The following is a 6,000-nucleotide window of genomic DNA, read 5'->3' on the forward strand; positions in this document are numbered from 1 at the left end:
TACTTGCCCAGGCCTCTTCTTGACACATCTTCACCACAAGCATCTACTAGTGGTTCTAACTTTTTTTAATATTTCTTTTCCCTCCTTAGTAGTTGATGCTCAGAGCCTTGGGTCTTTGTTGCTTACTACTTCTTGGTTCTATAGATATTCAAGGAACACCCCTCAACTTCTACTTGTCATGCCCTCTAGGACTAGTTACTTTTCATGACTCATTTTTTTTCTCACTTCATTCAAGGTTCTTCACTTAGTCTTTTGTTCCTTAGTTCTTTTGAATAAGCTTTCTTGGTCTTAATCTCATTTACTCTTGTTCACACTCATAATAACTCTTATGGAAACAAACTCTACTTTATTGATGAAAATGAAGACTACAGTTATCATTGCACTTTCTTGCTTGCATATCAAAGGACTCACAAAAGACTTCAAGCAGAATAAAACATAAACTATCCTAACATTATCAATTATTCTCAAAATTAAAGTAAATAGATAAAAACTTAAGCAGAATTCAGAAATTTGGGAAATGTCAACCATGGAACTCAACAACCTTATGCAGCTTCTTTAGTTCATTGGCCCCTTGCCTTTGTCCTTCTTCTTGGAGGGGGAGGAGTCATCTCCACCCTTTTTGGAGGACCTTTCTTGTGCTTTCTTGTCCTTGGGCTTCCAGAAGCCCAGCCTCACCATATATTCTCTTTCATCATCCATATTCTTTGTTAGGATCTCTTCTTGTCTAGCACTCAATTATTCTAGCCCTTGCATGAAAGTTGGGTATCCGGGGTTGATGGCGGCCACAGTATTACACAGGTGATTCAGCTTCGCCTGTGTGTTGATATCATATTTGTCTCCTTGAAATGGTCTGGGCATCATAGAGATGCCTGAACTCAGCAAGGTTCCTCTGCTGCCATTTGTTTTGTTCCACCAGCTTGTTAAGTGCACTTTGCACCTCACCCCAATCAAACTCCTCTTGCTGCTCCTTCCTTGGTGACAGTGATTTCTTCGTCGGCGACCACAATATGTGGCTTCTCGATTGTGTCTCTCCTCGGGTTCCCACAAGCGACGGCGACAGACTCAGAGGCAGCAGCGACGGCACGCGCAGCAGCAGTCCGTGATGGTGATGATGGCGGCGCTGGCTTCGTGGCGAAGACGATGGCGTCTGCAGGAATACTTAGAGACGATGACGGACGCAAGGACATGGACTTCTCCTTCCTCGCGCATGCTATTTGGTCCCTGACGACGGTGGTTCAGCCATGGTTCAGTTGACAGAGGAGAAGAGAAAGAAGCAGAGGAGGAAGAAGAAGAGAAGGGTGGTCCGGGTAGCTCAGGCAGTGAGCTCGCTGAGGAGCAAGGGGGGTAAACGGTGGTGATGAGGTGGTGATGATCAAACTTAATGATAATGGCTGAATGGGGGATGAAGTTGCTCTGAAGAGGAGGAAAAGTGAAAGAGAGAGGTTGCGCTAGGGTTCCTGGGTAAAAAGGGAAAATTATGGGTTAATTAGGGTTAGGGTTTATAGGGTTTAATTTGGGAATTAGGGTTTAATTTGGGACAAAAGCGAAATTAAGAATTTTGGGTAAATTGGGGTTGGTAAATTTTTAATAAAATTAAAGTATATTGTATAAATTTGAAATCTAATTTAATCTCTTAAATTACTTTAAAAATACTACTCAATTATCAATTTATTAATCAGCTTTTAATCAAGTATTCTAATTTAAAATTAGAAATAATATAATTTATTTTCTGTTTATAAAAATTAAAGTATTAAATTCTAAAATCTCAATTATTTAAATTAGATCATATAAAATTCTTATTATTTTATATTTGCTAAACTTTATTATTTAAATATAGAAAATAATTCGATAATTATAAAATCAGATAAAATCTTAAATTACTTTAAATTCAATTAATCAAAATTTACTTTAATTATATTTAATAAAATAATTTCTGAGATTAACGTACTTAATAAATAAATAAATCAAAATTAGCTCTTAATAAATTTTTTTCTGAAATTTATGCATCTTACAACGCACACGACGAGACGAAGACCACCGAAGACCACCAGGCTGCCGCTCACAACACAACGGCGGAGGAGACGGTAATAACAGACGAGATGATGACGAAGAGAACGTTTTTCGAAAACTACGCCGGTCTTTCTTCTTCCGACTCCATTGCACTTCCTGGAGTTGTAGACGGCACAGAGTGTTCGTGAGTGAGGGGGTGGGGAGACTTAGAATTTTTTACTACAGTGTATCCCTTTTTACAGCTTTTAGTATTTTGTTTTTTTTCTTTTATATTTAGTTACTTTTATTTATATTTATAATATAATAAAATTTCTTTAAGTGACATAAATTAATTTTTAGTTAATTTTAAAAATCTAATTATTAATAAAAATTATATATTAGTTATTTAAAAGAATATAAAAGAATATTTATAATTTTTAAAAATTAATGAATACATACATTATGTAAAAAATTTTAATTTTTGAAACAAAATAAAATTATTTTTAAAAAAATATATACACATTTTTTTATTTTTAAGGTGTTTAACATTTTGAAAAAAGAATTTGTTATAAAATATATTTATATATACTTATATTTTATGACAAATAATTAACTTGTTACAAATAATATTTAATTTGTAACACATTAATTTTTTGTTACAAAACAATTAGAGTTTTTGAAACAAAAAGTTGTTTTGTTACAAAACAATTGGAGTTTTTGAAACAAAAATAAAAATTATTACAAAATGTTTTGAATTTTTGCAACTTATTTTTTTTTATTACAAATTATTACAATATTTTGTAACAAAACATTATATCGTTACAAAAACTAACATAATTTGTAACAAAATAAAACAGATTGTTATAAAATATTATCATGTTTTGTAACAACTTATAATGTTGTTACAAAATATTATTCTTTTGTAATAATAAAAAATTGTTATTACAAAATACTATTTTTTTTGTAATAATTTTAAATTTGATACAAAATTTTTTGTTACAAATGTTCCATTTTCTTGTAGTGTAATCACAAAAGACATTCAAATGATTGTTGCTTCTATCTAGCTCAGTTTATGAAATATTTTTCTTTATGTTCCTTCCTTGAAACAAGCTTTTCATTCTTTTCTTAGCTTAACATTTTGGGTGCTTTGCACCATGTGTTGAAAGCTACAACTCTAAATGCTTTGTTTTCAAGTATTACCACTTGATACATAAGCACCACAAGCATTTAATTAGAGGACTCTTTATGCTCATTTGTTTCTTTTCTTTATTCTCTAATCATTGATGCTCAGAACCATGAGCTTTGAGGGAATGCTTTTGCACTTAAGCCTAGCCTTGACTCTAAGTGTTTTGTTTTCAAGCTTTTTGCTTGATACATAAACACCACAAGTACTTAACAAATGAATTGTCATTGGTACTCAAAGCCTTCAGCTTTCTCATTCTTTCCCTTTTCTTTTTCTTGCCTTGGTTGTATTTGCTTCTTCAAGGTTTTCATGATTTCAAAAATTTCATAAAATGTCCTAGATGAAAACTTCAATTAAACAAATTCAAATGCAATTGAGCAACAATAATCATGCTAGCCTTCCAATACTTATATGCCCATGCTAAGTTCTTCTTTAATGACCTTGTTTGTTTATGATCATGAAACTAAATTGCTTTTGAACTCACAAAACTCAAGATGGTAGTCATAATGTCATAGCACATGTTACAATTTCAGCAATCAAGCTATGCTTATTCACAACACACATGTATAAAAAGGAAATAGAAGACAATCATGCAATCTAAATGTATTGAAAATAAGTAAGAGGAAAAGGAACTTTACCACCTTGTAGTTTATCTTTATTGTTGTTGTCACTTTCCTCCTATTCTTTCCCTTCCCACACCAAACTTAGAATGATTGCTTGTCCTCAAGCAACAAATAAAATAATGGTGATGGGCCTATGATAGTTCATGAATGTCTTAGGACAATAAAATGTGAGTAATACATGTGGTTAAGCAAGAAAAATTAATGATAAAATGAAGGCACAAGAAGTAAACAGAGGTAATATGGTTGCATTAATAAGGGGTGTGCATGGTACATAGCATGAAAGATAAGTGGCAACACCAAACTTAATATGACACTTTCATTTTAGCATGATGCAAGTACCCAATGAAGATTGAAAATCAAATTTGTTGCATGACAACACCAAACTTAGAATGCAATCATATGCCAAATTATTGAAAATAAATAAAACAAAGAAAGGAAATATTACCTATGGTTGGGTTGCCTCCCAACAAGCGCTCTTTTAATGTCATTAGCTTGACATGTTGTTATCAACTTTCTTCCTCTTCTTCCAGTTGATTAATAGAAATGACCTCAGAGGAGTAGAGGAGAAGCTTGATGCCCCCTGTTTTGAGTGCCTCCCAGCAAGCTTTCTTTTGTTGTTAGCTTGATTTGCTTTGCTTGCTGGGGTAGGGGTCGGATTGTTTGTAGTTGACCTTCTCTTTTTCATGAATGTTGTCCTTCTTATCTTGGTCACAATCCTTATTCCAGTGCTTTGGTTGATTGCCTTCACTTCTTTGTTTTTAGAACTTGGGTGTTGTGAGATGGGTGGAGTATCCTCTTTATCAAGAACTTCTTAGAATGATGGCTCTCTTGGTACAAAGATCTCTTCTTCTTGCTCTACCAATTCCTTATTTTCACCCATATTAGGCACTTCTCCACTCCTTAGACTGACGGCATAATATTCTTCCCCTGGCCAAGGGAAGTCATTAGTTGGTTCATCAACAAAATGTTGTGCCAATTGTCTCACTTGCTCTTCTTGATTTCTCCTTGAGATTTCCATATCTTCAATCACCTCTCTTATATTTTGCCTTAAAAACTCACTAAGTTGGGCAATGAAGAGATATTTCTTGGAGAGTTCTTCCATCGTAAATTCTAGAAGATTTTGTGGATGTGCATAGGTTAGACAATTATGGGATGATAGTCCTTGAAGAATGGGGTATGCAGCATTAAAATTCCTTCCAAAGCCAAAATTTCTATAGTTATCATAACAATATGAACTATTTTGTGGCTCTGGGAGGTGTTCTATTTTATTTGATTGCTCATACTCTATCATTCTTTGGTGATATTCCCAGCCACCATTAGAAAAATGACTAGAATCATTTTGTGATAGTGGGCAATATCCCATATGACATGATTGATCAAAATGTGAGGTAAAATCCATTCTTACTTGTATAATGCTTTGTCTCAAACAATAGTCACCAAAAGAAATTGGAATCCCATTGTCACAAATGAGGGATTCTTAGTGAGGCAATAACACAAACACCTTAGTAGCAAGAGAAAATTAGAAGAAATTAAATGACAAAAACCAAAAAAGAAAGAAAAAAATGTCTAATCTAGGTAATCAACCAATCGGTAGTTTGTTAATCATAATTAATCCCCGGCAATGGTGCCATAAAACTTGATGACCCGGATTCACTATCCACATATAAACTGAATCCGTTCTTTGGCAAGCGCACTAAATTATCGTCAAGTAATAACCCACAATGGAGTGGGATTGTATCCACAGAGATTAATTGGATTAAGCAAGCAATAGTTGATTAATTATCCTAGTTAGACAAGCACAATTGGAAAGATAATCAACAAGGAAATGTAAATGACATGAAAGTAGAGGAAAGTAATAAAGTGCAAGAAAGTAAATGGCAAGGAAAGTAAAGTACAAGAAAGTAAAGTGCTGAAAATGTAAAGTGCAGAAAATGTAAATAATCATAAAGTAAATAAAAGAAATAAAGATAAAATAAGCATGGGATCAAGAGATATTGCATTCTCTAGGTTAATTGATTTTATCTCATCTTCAATCATGCAATTCATTGACCTCTTGGCAATCATGATTGATTAAGCCCTAATCCCTTGGTAACTCAATCTTGCAGATCTTGATCAATAGCCAATTCCTTGGCCTAATTGCTCATGAAGAGAGATATGCTTGGTCCCTTTGAAGAAGAAGAGGTCAGACTTGCAGTAACGTCGTTT

The sequence above is a fragment of the Arachis hypogaea genome, chromosome 6 (genome assembly GCF_003086295.3).
Source record: "Arachis hypogaea cultivar Tifrunner chromosome 6, arahy.Tifrunner.gnm2.J5K5, whole genome shotgun sequence".
NCBI lineage: Eukaryota > Viridiplantae > Streptophyta > Magnoliopsida > Fabales > Fabaceae > Arachis > Arachis hypogaea.